General features: G+C 44.8%; 1 long non-coding RNA gene across 2 annotated transcripts in view; it reads left to right on the top strand.

The window, feature by feature from the left end:
• LOC111937227 (uncharacterized) overlaps window positions 1-15,790 on the top strand; it is an 87,483-nt gene that overhangs the window by 15,481 nt on the left and 56,212 nt on the right. The gene's annotated exons all lie outside the window — the stretch shown is intronic.

Genomic DNA, 15,790 nt, shown 5'->3' with positions numbered 1-15,790 from the left:
ATAATACCAATATATTATGTATATATATAATATGTATTTGTGTCAAACTTGGAGCTGATGGGGGTGTTTGTGGGTTAAAACCACTTTTTTTGCAGGGCAATGTCCAATTGAAGCCAAAGGAAAGATATCATTCAGAGAAGAAAAAAATCCTGGACACACTCAAATGTCCTTACCACAGCTAAGCCTGTTCTGACTTCCCTGCCAAAACTCTTTTTCATTAAAAAAAAATAAAAAATAAAAGAAGCATTTTAATTAAATACAAATTTCTGTGGAATATATCTCCTGCTTTCAAAAAGCATCCACGCTTTAGCAGTAACTCTAAGCCAGAACATCATGGTTCAACAGAACTATTTACATTTGAAAGCTTTTCAGTTGAAAATGTGTATGTTTTGGAATTGAAAATCTGTTTTATGGCTTTCATTTTTATGGGAACACTGGAAAAATTTCTGCTTCAGGGAAGGACTATTCTGACTCTAGTAAGAATTTTATTCTCAGAACCAAGCACTGTTTTCTCAAAGAGACATTTTTACATGTAGTTTCTCATATATTTTTCTTCCCTCTTGCCTCTCAGACCATTTCCCTTGACTTGCTTAACCCTACTTGAAAACCAGGATGAGAAATGGGGTTTTGTGTTACTGGCTCTGTTGCCTGGCTCACTGTTTTGGGCAGTTAAACAAACATCCTGGAGAGCTCTCTGGCCTGACTGCAGCCACAAAAATGCAGGTTTCACAGTGGAAATAAGCTGAAAGGTTATTTTCAGGCCTGAGATATATAGCAGCACTTTATCCACCTGAGCCCAGCCTCTGCTGAATGATCCAGTGCTGTGGGCAGGGCAGGCCCTGATGATTTTAATATAAATGGGTATGACAAGATGAGAGGCCAAATGCTGAGTGGATTTAATCATCTGACAAGTGCAATGACTAATCTTAAATATTCTGTAGTCAGTCCCAGAGTGGAATTTCTGCTTCGAAACGAGGCCATCAGCCATGGACATTTATTTGCTGGCCGCGATGTGCACAGCAGGCTGAGGGAGTTCTGGTTGTGTGTGAAGCTGTTAGCAGTGACAGACGATGAGTTGTTGAATAACTGCACAACTCATCAGGCACAGGAAGGTGCTCCCAGCCTGGAGTGGGGCTCTCCCTTCCCTGGAGTGGGCTGGGGACGTGTGGCCTTTCCACAGATTGTGTGATTTTGTGTTGCTGCCTTTGCTTTCTTCAGGGGTTCTTTCCCTCAGCTCCTTTCCCTTCAGGGTGCTGCTCACTGGGTCTTTATTTCATTTTTTTGGGAAGAGATTCACACTGGTTCCTTGTGCATGGGAAGACTGAAGAGGAGGTGGCAGAACCACACTGTGTGCCTGGTGGGGAACATTTTCATTCTGGAGTTGGCCTCTTGTATTTCTCACACGTGGGTTTGGTTTCCAGCCCAGATCCAGGTCAGAGCAGGCAGTGGAACTGGATTTCCAGTGATTTCAGTAGCCCCACATGATCTCCTCTCCCAGTCTGACCTGGGCAAAGCTGGAATGTGTCCAAAGAAGGGAAAGGGGCTGAAGCACAAAATCTGATGAGGAGAGGCTGAGGGAGCAGGAAAAGGGGCTCAGGGGGAACTTCTGGCTCTGCACAAGCCCCTGAAGAGAAGGTGCAGCCAGCTGGGGGTGAGGCTCTGCTCCCAGGGAACAACAGACAGGACAAGAAGAAAAAGCCTGAAGTTGCACCAAGCAGGCTTTAGATTTTACATTTCTTCACTGAATTGTGGTCAAGCAGTGGTGCTGGGCAGAGAGTCCTTGCAGAGCCTTCCTTTGAGTGCTCACAAACACCTATCAAGCAATGTTGGGACTTAGTGTTCAGCAGACAATGTGGAGAAAGCTTGACAAATGAGATTTGTTAGAGCAGACACTGCAGAAAGTCAGGGCCATGAAAAATGTAAGCCTAATACAGATTATTCATGGTGTGCTGGGATTTCCTGATGGGGTGTTTCAGGTCCTGTGTGACCTGGCTTGGGTAAAGATCCTCCTGAAGCAATGCTGATGAGCTCCTCTGAAACCTGAGGAGAAAAACCTGCAGTCACTGATGCTGCCTCTGAAGATGGGCTTGCAAACACTTGATTTGGGATGGCATTGCAGTGTGGAGCAGGTGGAAGAAAGGCTACCAGTGCAGGGCTATCAGCAGGGTGAAAATGGGTTTATTTAAAAAACATATTTTATAATTCCTCTATGCTCCCAGATCCCAGATTTTGGATACTGGATTTTGGATATTGACTGTGGAAACCTGGCTGCAGCCATTCTGCATTGATTTGATCGAGTGATGCTCTCATTCATGGCTGGACTTGACCCCCATCACTTTTAAGGGAAAAAAGTGATGTGATGCCCTGGGTTCTTTCTGCTTAATAGTATCAGGTTGAGAAGCAGCATTTGCTGCTTCCACATGACAGGAGAAAAATGTTTGAAAGAGCAGTATTAATAATAATAGCAACATTAAAGTGTGGGGAAGGACTACAAAGGTAATTCTGAGATCCTTCTCAGTAATGCAGGCTATTAACAAAAGATAATCACCTTTAAGTTAGTCACCTTTACCCCTGGAGTAAAATGGAGGCACAATTATTCAATGCAGTACAAAAGTAATTTAAAAAGAGATGGATGAACAGTCAGCTCGCTCAGTTCTTGCTTGGGAAACCAGCCAAGGCCATGTTCAAAAGGGAGGAAAAGTCAGTGAGAAGAATGGCAGCAGCAAGTGAGTCATTCCTGGAGTCCTTCTCTCCATTCTTCCATCGAATCTGGAGTTATTCACTCTCCAGAGAATGAAATGTGGAAAGGGGAGGGGAAATAGGAGAAAAGCAGTTCTTCATGTTCCTTTTATGAGTTGCTTTGGGAAGTTTTTTACTCTGGACTGCCATGGAGCATCTAGGTCCATTCTCTGTGTCAGAGTGAGGAGCTTTTTCCATCAGAAACCATTTGCCATGTTCATCCTTTGTGTCTGTGGCAGAGGGGCAGCCTGAAGAACGAGCTGGGATGAGTTTTGTATGGAAAGGGCACGGTGTCTACTGAGAGAGGGCTCAGGAGCCAAGGGAATTGTCATCAGCAGGGCCAAAAAGGTGTGGCCACCTTGCTGTGCTGGAAACAGGAATCTCTTCCTTCACAGCTGCAGTGGATCCCTTGCCTTGTGTCCATTCCCTGCTTTCCTCCCAGAAACTGGCCTGAGGCTGCTGGAGTACAAGGGAGTTCTCGTTTTTGTCAGGTTGCTTCTGAGTGCTTCCTTGCTGGTTTTGTGGTTTAAAAGGGTTATTGGAGTTTTATGCTAGGCAGAAGGAATGTGTGGACTCTGGAAGCAGTTATGAGGTTTGAAAAATTACTTTGAAAGGTCTTTCAAGCTGCAAAGATGAGCAGTTGGGGCCCTTGGAAATGCCCAAGGCAGGGCTGTAGCCACATGCAAGTCCCCTGGACAAGCTGGCTCCGATTCGCCATCTGAACTTGCATTCAAGCAAATAAAATTCCCACTTTGAACATTCCCACTGATTTTCTTTCCCACAAATAGAAGCACAGAATCTGGGCACCCAAACCCCTCTGTTTTCTCTGTGCTGTCTCCATGAGCAGCAGCAGGATGGCAGGTGGGCACAAGATGAACAGAGACTGGCAGCCCCTGGGGCTCAGCCTGGTCCTTCCCCTGGAGCAGCGATGAGGTCTGTGAGAGATTAGCATGTCTGCAAACAGGCAAAACTCTTTGGAAACAAACTGAGAGTTGCTGTGAGAGGCAATGTACTGGCCACTATTCCACCAGCCAAAGGGGGAAGAGTCCAGTCCAGCCCAGTGTGGAGTGGGATAAATTCTGTGCTTCTGTTTTATGTCCTGCCTGTGCGAGCGAGGGGCTGTGTGTGCTCGTTCCTGTTCCCCAGCGGCTCTCTCTGGACTGCTGCCTGCTTTGGCTTTATCAGCATCATGGCAGGAGCTCAGGACATGATTATCCTCAGAGATATTTCTGCAGTTTCGCTCTGATTGTTTCTTTTCACATGCAGGCTCCTTACCAGAAGCTCCTGAGCTGCTGGCTTGCCTGGGCTAGACACCCCAAAATCCTGTTTTTAGTGTTGTTACTGGGGGCAAACATCCCTGTCCTGGAGTAGGGGATTGTGTGAGAGCAGGGCTGCTGAGGGAGTCCTTCAGAGGGGTTTGAGGGGCCTGGGAGAGCCTGTGAATATCCACCAAGGAGTTTTTTTGTGCTGTGGTTACTGAGCATGGCCAGGGGACTGCCAGGATCTGTGTGGAGCTAGAACAGAACTCAGCTGGCACTGGCAAGAGGAGGGTGAGGGGAAGCAGGGAATTGATATCTGAGGAGACAGGGAATCAGAATCTGCTTTTGCAGCTGGAGATGTTTGATGACAAACCATCAAAAATCAAATCAGTTTGGGTTTTGTCTGTGTGTTTGGGTGACACAGCATCGTGGGAGGCTAGAAAGGGGCAGTAATATGAGGAGAGGGAGGTATGGGGTCTGTCCCAGCTCAGTGTCTTTCCCAGCTGTGCTGTATCTGGAAGTTCTCTGTGTGCCCATCAGCACCTCCACTGTCAGCAAGTCTGAATCCCAGGCCTCCAACCAGAGTGGTAAACATTTAGGTCCCCACCCAAGGGACCATAACCACAGCAGAGACCTTTCCACCCCATTGCAGGTTCAGGCTTTTCAACCCAGAACTTCTCTCCAGGGTTTTTGGGGCACGGTACCTGCTCAGGACTCTTCACCCCCTAAAATCTTGCTCATTGTCCACCCCGTACTTCAGGCTCGTGGTCAAGAACCTGGAGGAGAATATCTCGAGGGCAGATGAGTTAGCTGTGTAAAAACTGGCCAAAATTGAGAGTGCATTTATTGCCCTCTGCTGTTAACCCTTGGTGTGCTGCACAGGGGGCAAGCTCTGACCCCACCATCCCTGTGCTGTGGGGTTTTGTTTGCTGTATCACTGTGTTTTAGTAGTCCTGTGCAATAGGTGGCACTGAGTTCCTGCTGGGCATTGTGTGGGAGACTCTTTTTCCTGGAGGATGTACAAGCTGGATCAAACCCCAGCAACTTTCCCTGTTGTGTGAAAATGAGGAGCACAGAGGTCTGGGCAGTGCATTGTGGCTGTTTGTGTACCACATTCCTGTTGAAAACAGCATGGTTTTGGGGGAAGAAGAAAGGGAAAGCAGCTGAAAATCAAATCCTTCATGTGCTTTGTTCACCTGAAACCCAAAGCAATTTCTGAGCTCACTTTCAATATCTTTCTATTAAAGCAGACCTTTTTTTTTTTCCCTAGAAATTGCTCTCAGGTTCTTGATCAGCTTGAATAAGCACAATGCCTTCCCTTGTCAGAGGGGCCCACTTCAGCTGTAAATCTGATGTTGAGAAATTAGATTTCTCTACTGCTCCCAAGCTGTCATCAGAAGAGGAAGACAACAGCGACTGGTGGGGAGAGCTGAGCGTGGCATTGCTGCCATGTGTGTGCCTCAGCAGCTCACCAGAAAGGGAGCTTTGCCCTTCAAATTCTTACAGGATTTGAGGTGAAAGAGCTGTGGACAGAACCTGGGCACCAGGAGCTGTTTAACTGCTGCATTCAGCTAAGCCAAACCACAGAATCCCCCAGCTGGTGTTACCCAGCTTTTAGAAGTGGAAATAGTGTTTTAATCTTTGAAAAGCCATGGCAAAGATGGGGTGGTGTCTCATGGTGGTGGCACGGTGGTGGTGAAGTGTCCCAGGCACCTGCTGACCCTTTGGGCTAGGGCCAAAAGTCTTTTTTTTAGAAAAAAAAACTACTAAGGGATGACTTACAGCATCCACTGGTCACTGTGACACCATGAAACAGGTCCTCAACTCCAGAAACTGCCTAGAAGAAAAGGTTTAAAACTATAAATACATTAATACAGAACTCTTGGTTCTGCTTTTGATGGCCTTTACTGTTTGCATTTTCAGAATTTTCTCTGCAGACATAAAATTCAGAAGAGCATTTAAAAAAAAAAAAAATTAAAGCAGAGATTTTCTTGGAATCACATGTTTCCAGACACAGGGGACCTGAGAGTAAAGCTCCAGATATAATCCTGAGATTTGGCAGTGCTCTTTATATCATATTAAGTGATGGTCTACAGCACTTGTTAATTGCTGCAGGCTGAAAACCAATGCTGGCTCCTGACAGAGGTCTTCTGCTCACTCTCAGTACAGAAGTTTCTCCAGTTCCTCTGGGGGAGTGGGAAATTTCAGTTTCTAAAGGGCATAGGTACAAAATTACAGAGTAACATAACCTATGTACAGCTTGAACAGTGTTTTTAAGTGTTTTATTCAAAACAAAATTTGAGTATAAGCAACTAAAATCATTTATTGATGCGTTCCTGAATAACCACACAGGTTATTTTGTCTTTATAAGCCTTGAAAATCTGTTGAAGACCAGCAGAAGAGAGTAGGCTGCTGGTTAAAACAGGGCAGTCTGTGATCTGGACTTGATGGACACATGCAGAATCACTCCACATTTCTCCTCCCAGTGCTCTGTGAACTGGCCTTTGTGCAGGTCCCAGGAGAGGCAGTGTTACATGCCAGGTACAGCACTGCTCTGAAAATAATTCTCTTTCTAACGTTCATTAATTTTGGACTAGTTTTGCGCCCTAGAAAAGGCACTCTGAGTTGTCTGCTTAGGCACAGAAGCTTTTGGGGCAGCAGCTCCTGTCCAAGATATGACATGGGGGGACCCTGGTGCAAGTCAGGGCAAGGTTTGGAATTGGGGAGGGCTCCCCCCTCTCCTTCAGGATGGATTTATGGCAGCTGAGCAGGTTGTCCTTGGCCACAGTGGAGATAATCTCCAGGTTCCACTGGAAACCTCGTCCCACGGCTCCCTGCAGGTGTAGGAGGGGCAGGACTGGATGAGAAAAGTGATTTGCTGCAGAACTGTCAAGCACAATCCTCAGGATGCAGGGGAGTGAAGCTGCCCTCTCGTCCTGCTCCAGCCAGCTTACAGCCAAACCCCCATTATTTTTACAGGCATCCTCCACCTGCTCCCGGGCCTGGCTGTGCCATTGGCAAGCTCTGCTGTGGCTGGCTGGCACTGCTGAGCAGCTCTCCCTGTCTGGAGATGTCACCTTTTGCTATTTGGCACCGTGCAGGGATCTCCCAGGGCTGATACCCTGGCAAAATCAACATCCTCTGTCCCATGGAGCTTCTCACACTGGAAAATCAGCAGCAATTGGCTGCAGAGAGGGGAAATGGGGCAAAAAGGTGATTTATGTCAGGTGGGGATGCCTGTTCTGTTCTCCTGTCCCCCTGTCCCTGCCCTTGCTCCGTGATGCACCCAGAGCTGGTGGCTCGGTGGGGCTTTGTCTCGGTGCTGACACGTTCCAGCAAGCTGCCACACAAACACAAACATCAAAGGGCTGGCATGGCTGTGTTTGTCTGAAGCAGCTTTCTAGGTTTTACTGGGCTATAAAATACAGCGACGAGGATATAAAAACAAAGCTGTGATGGACTTAGCAGAGAGCCAAAGCGAGGGAGGGGAGAAATGATTAAAATGAGAAAAAGGGTTATGAGCAAGGAATGATGGATCAGCTCCGTGTCAGGAGGAACAGATTTTGGAATAACTGTGAAGAGCATAAAACTGGTTTAGTCATTAAGGGGGGGGAAAAATACAGAAAAAGAAAGAAAGAATAAAGAAAAGGAGAGGAAAAAAGCTGAATAAAAATGAGTAAAGGAGGGAACTTCAAAGCATAAATTTTTTGAATGCATGACACTGATGTTTTGAACAGTTGTTCTGTGTGAGATAGCAGCAGTGATTTTAATGAACTTTAAAGAGCAGTATAAATAGGAGCAAACAAAGAAAGACGATTGCATTAGCTCAGAGCGAGGCACTGAGCTAATTGACTGAACAGGATTTAAATGGCAGGTTATTATTTTTTTATTTATGTGTATAAACCTATTTTTCTATTTGGGCTTAAGAAAATGGAATAAAATAAGCCCAAGCATCTCAATTTGGATTTCCAAGGGAATCAAATGCTTGCCTGATTTCCATGAAGAACGTGAGCTGACAAGGCAGAGGGCAGTGAAATGTTGTAGCAGAGAAAGCAGGAGCCTTTTGCTGGCCTGGAAGGGGGCTGGGCTGGTAGAAGAATTCATTTTTAGTTTGATGCACAAACTCTCTGTGATGTTTCAAATGGATTTCACAGTGAGGCTGCATGGGGACTCAGAGGATCAGGAGCATCAGAAATGGGGTGAAAACAGGTCACCTTGCTCCTGGAGTGGGTCACCTCATTCTCATCCTGGGCTGGAGATTTTCTTAGGCTTTGGATTTTCAGCTTAGAGCATTTGTTTGTATTCTTGATGCTTCTGGCTTTCTCATGGGCTGTGGGCTCCGTGTCCCCAGCTGCTGGGGGAGCTGAAGCTTAGGGCAGCCACTCCTGGGCTTGGACAGTGTGGGGGTATCACTGGTAGCTGCCTTCTTGGACTTATATACCAAATTAAGTCTTTTTATTGATAAATCATGTCTCACCAATGCTTTACTGATGGTTAAAGAACAATTAGAGCATTTTCACCCCAAATCTTGTAGGAGTGAGCAAAGAATTCAGTGAAGAAAACTCTGTGTGAGGTAAATTAGAAGTCAGCTAATGTCTGAAAGTTGGAAAACTATCAACCAGATCCACTTGTGGCTCTGACATTTCTAGTCAAACCTCTCTCAGCTGTTGTACATTTGGTGGAATCACTACTGTGGAGACAGAAAGAGGGAGCCAGCCCTGAATATCTGCGGTGTTGGAAGCATGCTGGGCTGTGGAGTAAGTGGGTTGTCTTGTTAGACAAATTTGTTGTCCTTCAAGAACTACTAAGGAAATTAATTTAAAATTACAATCTCTAACTGGGTACATGGCTGGAATGCCAATGTCCTGTGTACCTGAGGTGTAGAGTAGTACAAATCCAGATTACAATCGCTGCTTTTTAATGCCCATCCTGACTTGTCCCTCAAAGACTTCAAAGTTTTGACCCACTTCAAGCATTAATGAGGTCATCAGCTCCTCCCAGGGCCCACCATCCCTCTGCTGCTTGTGAAACAAGTTCCTTTTGCCCTGGGAAAGAAGTTCCCACCCTGCAGGCCCTGCTCTCACTGTCACTTTTTGAACTGCCTTTCTGTGTGCCATTTCTCCCTGGAAGAGGCTGGGCAGTGATTTCTCTGCTGACCACCCACCATCTTTGAATATTTTGCCCAAGTCCAGCAGCTGAAGGGGGGAATCATGTCCCTGATTTGTTAACCACAGCTCTGGGTGTGGGTCAGAACAGTAGAGCCTGGAGAAAATCCAGCCTTTCCCCATCAGCTTTTCCAACTGTCACCCCCCATCATCATTTTCCTTCTTTGATTAAAGAGCAGCGTGGGTTTGGAAACCCCCAACAAAAGGCAGCCTTTGGTGGAAATGTCATTAATCTGAACCTGACTCCCTATTTGTTTTAAATTAAAATTCTGGAGGAGCCCATGTGCTTTTCATATTCATCCTTCCTCACCACAGAACGGACTGGCCCGAGATGGACATTTCTGAGCTGCTCAGATGGCGAGGTATTAGAGTGATTACAATTATCAGCACTGAGATTAAGGGACTTGGGCTGAGAAAAGAGGGAATTGGGGAATGAAAAAAGTAGAGGGAAGGCAGAAGAAGAAAGGAAAAATGCTTCAGTGCCTTCCCTTGCAACCTAAAACCAGCTGCTGTCCAGTCCATCAGCTCCTGTTGTCTGCTTGGTTTGAGTGACCCCAGTCTCAGATACCAGAAGTCCTTGTGAGTGTGTGCAGAGCTGGAGGGAACAAGTCAGCTCAAAGCAGAAAGGAGCCCCTCATTTCTGCCAGCTTCTAGAATCCAGCCTGACTCGAGCTTTGCCAAACATTCAGGGAATATAAAGGCTCTTGCAGTGCTGTTTGCAGAAGGTTTAATAGGTCAGTCTGTTCTTTTTGGCTTTGCTGAGCTGCGTTTCTGAGCCAGGCCCTCTGACTTGGTTAGTGCCAAGCTCCTGATGCTGCCAGTGGGGCTGACTTGTGGAAAGCTCCTGGCCTTGCCTGGCCCTGAGGCTGTTGATCCCCTCTGAGGGATTCAGGTGGGTCCTTCAGAACAGGGATATCAGAGCTCCTGGTCCTGGCTGTGCTTGGGTGCTCCCGGTGCCAAGCCTGGAAGCTCCACACTTCCTCATTCAGTGGAAATCATCTCCTGGGTTTTCTCATGAGCAGGGAGGGTTCATTTGATGCAGGTTTCATAAGGACCTTTCCTCCATGTGTCTGGTGATGGGCAGCACTGATTTCTCTTTTACCTGATCTTGGTGTCCTTTGGAGCAGGACTGGCTCACAAAAACTTCCATGTTGGCAGCACACAAAGAGTTTTTTATGCTCTGCTGAGGGATGGTGAGTTCAGACAGAACAACTCCTAACAGGAAACCCCACCCATTGTCCTCAGCCCCCAAACTGGTGTGGCCTGCAGTGGCCACTGGAGTTGGGAACAGGCCAGCTCCATCCCTGTGCTTGGGGCTGATGCCTGGAGAGGCTCCTGGAGCAGAGGCTGGGCAGGGTTAAAGGAATAAAGCAGGGATTTATTAAAAGCCCTTCCAAGGATGCACCTTGGGCAGTGCAAGAGCCCGGCCGTGGCTGCAGCCAGGATGGGCCCTGGCTCAGGAGTTTCACCCTTGGATCAGTTCTGGTCCATTTCCAGTTGGGCTGAATTGTGCAATTGCAGCTGCAGGTGATGCAGTCCCATCCTCCCAGGCTGCTCTCCTCAATTCCCTGCTGGTTGCACTTTTTGGGCCTGGAGCTGCAGCGGTGTCCTTGGCTGTGGGGCTGGAGAAGGATTGTTGTGTGTGCCTGAGCTGTGAGGAGACCTTGCTGACACTTTGTGTGGAGATCAGAGTTAGGAACCAGTGCAGAACCTGGGAAATGTCACAGCTGAAACTGAGGCATCAGAACATGCCCCAAATGGGTTGAGGTTTCTGCAAGTGCAGGTTTTTCTGAGGTCATGCAAACCCTGACTTTACAAAAGCTTGTAGATTGCCCATAGTGTTTGAAGGACATCCCCAATAAAAGGCCTGATCCAAATTGAAAAAGGCAGGGAAGAATTTTTAAGGAAAAATTTACTTGAACTCTTTAACTTAGCTAAAAGTTATTTTTGTTTCTATCCTCATCCAAGAAGGTCATTTTAGATATAAATTAAAGAGAAAATATTGCTGAAGGCAGATTGTTCACCTGTAAAATCTCATCTCAAATCATTAAAGTTTGGCAAAGCTGTGTAAACAACTGAGGCCAAGAAACATTTAGCAGCTTTAAAACTTGATACCGTACTGCAGATATTCACAGGCAATTACATCACACCAAAATAAAAAGTTTTAACTAATATTAAGAAAATTTATGATTAGAACAGGCCAGAATTTAAGTTAGTGCCTCGTGTAAATGTTGATATGATTGCCTTTAATATCTTTTTTTATTTTTCTAATACCCTATCAGAATTTTGTCAAGCATTAAGTGGTGAGAGGGGAATAGCCAGGATAAAGGATGTGCAATCGGATGTTTATGCTGACTCTGAGAAACACTCCACAGCTCACTGTCAGTGCTATCTTGGGACTCTTTCTCAGGAATGTAATAAGCCAGATATATGCTAAAATTCAGAATGTATTTGTTTTGGACCTCTGAGATCTGGAGCTCTGTGATTCACTGCAAAAGCAAAGCTGTCCCAAAACTGACCTGAAGAAACTTCTTGCACATTTTGGTGAAATCCTGGAAGTTCAGAATAGCAGGGGTGAGAGGCACCTTTCATCTGCTAAACCATCTGTGCTTTTAAAAAAGAAATCCAAACTGTGTAATTAATATTGGACATAATTAATTTTGCAAACCTTAATTGTTTCTTGCTCTTTTTTGCAGTTGTTGGAATCCTTTTGTCCCACAAAAAACGTGTCTGCTCAACTGGTCAAAACAAACCAGTTCTGTTGTTCTCTGACGCAAAGAACACAAATAATGAACAGATTTTCTTCAGCGAATTACTGAGAGGCAAATTTAAAACCATGTTACAAACGATACCTCATAATTACAATGCAATGATGAGCGCCCACAATCGTGCCTCGTAGCTCTGTTTGCTAATAAGAAGTCAGAGCAGAGGAGTATTGTGACTTTTTTTGTTTAATTTTTAGTGTAGTCTCCAGTTTTCAGACCAGCTGGAGCAAACAACCTTCACTTCCAGTATAAATATATATATATATATACTTCCAGTATAAATAGGCTGAGATGCACTGACCAAACCTCTGAGCCTGTTTTGCCTCACTAGATTATCTTTAAGGTCCCTTCCATCCCAAATATCCCGTGATTCTGTGGTGGTGGCATCACCAAGCGTGGGTTTGTTGCCATCTTTTGGATGCTGCAGCATCTTTTCCTCCCTCAGCTCACACAGATGAGGCTCATTGAGGCTGGAAGCTTCTCCAGCCATACACCTGCTCTGCTGTGAGCTCTGCCTTGTATCCTCAGAGTGCTTTTAGTGCCATTCCTGGAACTGTGGTGTCTGGGGAAAAGCATTTGAGAGCTGCACAGCATTAGCACGCTGGCAGGGAGGTGATGCATGGAAAGCATTTGACCTCCTTCTGGCTCCTGTGGCTGGGAGGGCTCTGATCTCATTTGCAGCAAAGCAAATCCAGAGTAGCCACGTTAAGCACATTAAATTTAGTGGAGTTACTCTGAGTTTATGGTTCTGCACCTGGAACATGGGAGATGTCACCAGCAGCCTTCCCCTGGTGTAAGGGGAGTAATGAAGGCAACTTGCAAATGAAAGGATGAAAACAGTTCCAAACAACAGGGCTTTTAAAGGGATGTGAAATTTATTGGGAGTAGCTTCAGGCTCAGCTTTATTTAAAACCACCTCACACCTTTGGTGCTGGAAATATGGAATTAGGAATCTACAGACACTGAGTTTTTAAAACATGTCAAAGGCTACCTGGGGCCTGCCTGGAAGAAATTGTTCTTCAGAGCAGTTTAGAAAAAGTTAAAGTATGGGGAAGGCTGAACTTTTCCTTTCTCATTTTCCCTTTTTTATCTAAGAAAGAAGGGAAGATTGGGAAGTCACAACCCAAAATAAAACTGAAAGGAAGAGCAGAATGAAAACTAAAGTTTTGTTGTTTTTTTTAATTAGTTGGAGGAATTAAATAGTAACAGTTGCCACATTTTAAACATTTTCTCTCTGTATGTGTAAAACACCAGTGAAAGATCCACCACACATTTCAGCTGGGGGTCACCCCCAACCTCCAAACCCAATATTACCAACCAGTCTTAATACTGCAGAGTCATTTTTTTCCAAATATACATAGAAAACTCAAAATATCTGGAAACTGAAGACTTTGTGTGCAGCTTTTCCATCCTGAGTCCCAAGAATTCCAGAGAACCCGTGCTTTCCTGACAGTGGATGCAGTGAGAGACCCGAATAATGTCTGGATAATAATTCCTGGCCCAGGAATTGGATGCCCCTCAGAGATGGATGCAGACTGGGAAAAGAAACTTCCTTTTCATTTGGGGTGGGGAATACTGCTGGGAAAGGGAATGTGGAGGGTAAAGCTGGAGTTACCTGCTGAGGGCTGGAAGGATCTTCTACATCAAGGCCAGGCTGTGCTGCCCACATGGAGACACCAGCAGGTGAAGGAAGGGCTGTGGACAGAGCCCAGCCCTCCGTGTGCTTCCTCTCCTCACAAGGTGCCTGTCAGAAGCAAAAAGAAAGCCCTGAAAGTGTTTGCTTTGCTCTGTTCCACTTTTTCTTTCCAAGCTGTGTCTGTGGGCAGCCACTCTGTGTGTTGATTTTCCCCTCCACACCTCACTCCACGAGGTTTGATTTTGAAGCAGGTCCTCACTGCCCTCTGTGCTGCTTTTGTCTCATTCCAGAGGTGCCTAAAGCCTCTCATTTGTTGTTATCAGACTTAATTTGGACAAAAACGCCACAGATTTCATCTTTCTTACAGGACTTGGTCGTCAAATGGTTTTAAATCACAAACCAATTTGTCACTTTACTTCTGATTCTTAGAAAATCCACGCTGAGCTTTAGAAGTCGGTGAGTCTGGGGAATGCACGCTGGGATTTTCACCACGTGCTATCACTTTCTATGCAGGAGCTGGTGAAAATCGGAGTCTATCAGGAATTTCTGGAGCTCCTTCTGCATTTCCTTGCTGATCCCAGGCAAGAAGCACACAGCTGAAACCCATGCAGGTGTTCAGGGGGAAAAGGTGTGTGACTGAGAAGATTTCCTAAGTGCAAAGGTGGGAGCAGGATTGCTGTATCCCATGGGATGTCTTGCTGATGGAGCACAGCAGCAGGAGGAGGAGGAAGAGGAGGAGGAAGACATAAGCTTGCAATGATCAGGTGTATGAAAATCAGTGGGTGTTTGCTGTACAAGCCTTGTTTGACTGAATTTCCTCTCAAAGTGAATTTGACAAGCCTGAAGATGGTATTACACACAAGAGCTTCTGTTTGCTTCCTGTGCAGCTGCCAAACACCCAGCCAGCTCTGGGCAGGGCTAAATTCCTTCCATGTGCTGGTTTGTCAGGTCTTGCACCACGGAACGTGTCAGAGACTGGGAGCTGCTCCTCTGCAAGAGGGTTTGGTGGCTCCTGTGCTCAGGGGGATTTTAATGTGACTCTGAAATGAGATGTGTCTGGGCTGAGCAGTCCTCTGTGGCTTTTTACCAGGTTGATGTAATACCTGTGTCCTAATTCATTGATAGAGTCATGTTTCAAATAAAATAAAATAAAATAAAATAAAATAAAATAAAATAAAATAAAATAAAATAAAATAAAATAAAATAAAATAATAAAATAAAATAATCTTAAAATAAAATAAACAAAATAAAAATTAAAACAAAATATTAAATAAAATAAAATAAATAAACCAAAATAAAATATTGAAACAAAATAAAATGAAATAATAAAATAGAATAAAATAATAAAATAAAATAAAATAATAAAATCTTAAAATAAAAATAAACAAAAAACCCCAAAATATTAAAATAAAATAGAATAAATAAATAAATCAAAATATTAAAATAAAATAAATAAATCAAAATAAAATCTTAAAATAAAATAAAATAAACCAAAATATTAAAATGAAATAAATATACAAAAATAAAATATTAAAACAAAATAAAATAAAATAGAATAAAATAATAAAATAAATAAAATGAAATAATAAAATAAATAAAATAAAATAAGCCAAAACAGAATAAATGGCAATATACCAGCAGCCTTTCAATGGTGAGGCTGAGGCAGGGGATCTGCAGCAACCCTCCAAACTTTAGTGTGCTCTTCAGAGAGGAGAGAGGATTCTTCAACAGAAAATAATGTTTGTTTCTGCCTTTGCTCCATGATTGCTGACCTGACCTCCTGAACATTTACCTGGTGGTGATGAACAGGAAACAACTCCACTGGTCAGATCAGAAACAATCCAGGCTGTATTAAAGCATCTCGAATTCTGGAAACTGAATTTATCACAAGATGCTTTAATGCAAAGTGTATCAGGAACAGACAAGCCTGAGATCTCGCTTCATTCCTGCCAGGAGGTCCCGTAGGGTTGATTTAAGGACGTGGTTTTAGCAGTTACCTCAAATTGTGATCTCTGTCCTGCCCGTGTCTGGCCCAAATCCAAAAGCACAGGCAGCACTGAAGGTGTGGATGACAGTGACCACGTGAATTATCTTTCCTTTTATGTGGAACTTGTGGCTCAGCTCGGCTTGGACAAAGCTCCACAGCCCCCCAAGGGCTGCTGAGGCATTGTTAGGAGGGGCTCCCATGCTGGCTGTCAGCAGACTGAGGAGGCTGAGCTTCAGCTC

The sequence above is a fragment of the Cyanistes caeruleus genome, chromosome 19, assembly GCF_971803275.1.
Source record: "Cyanistes caeruleus chromosome 19, bCyaCae1.hap1.1, whole genome shotgun sequence".
Lineage (NCBI taxonomy): Eukaryota > Metazoa > Chordata > Aves > Passeriformes > Paridae > Cyanistes > Cyanistes caeruleus.
This window is presented reverse-complemented; position numbering and strand designations above follow the sequence as displayed.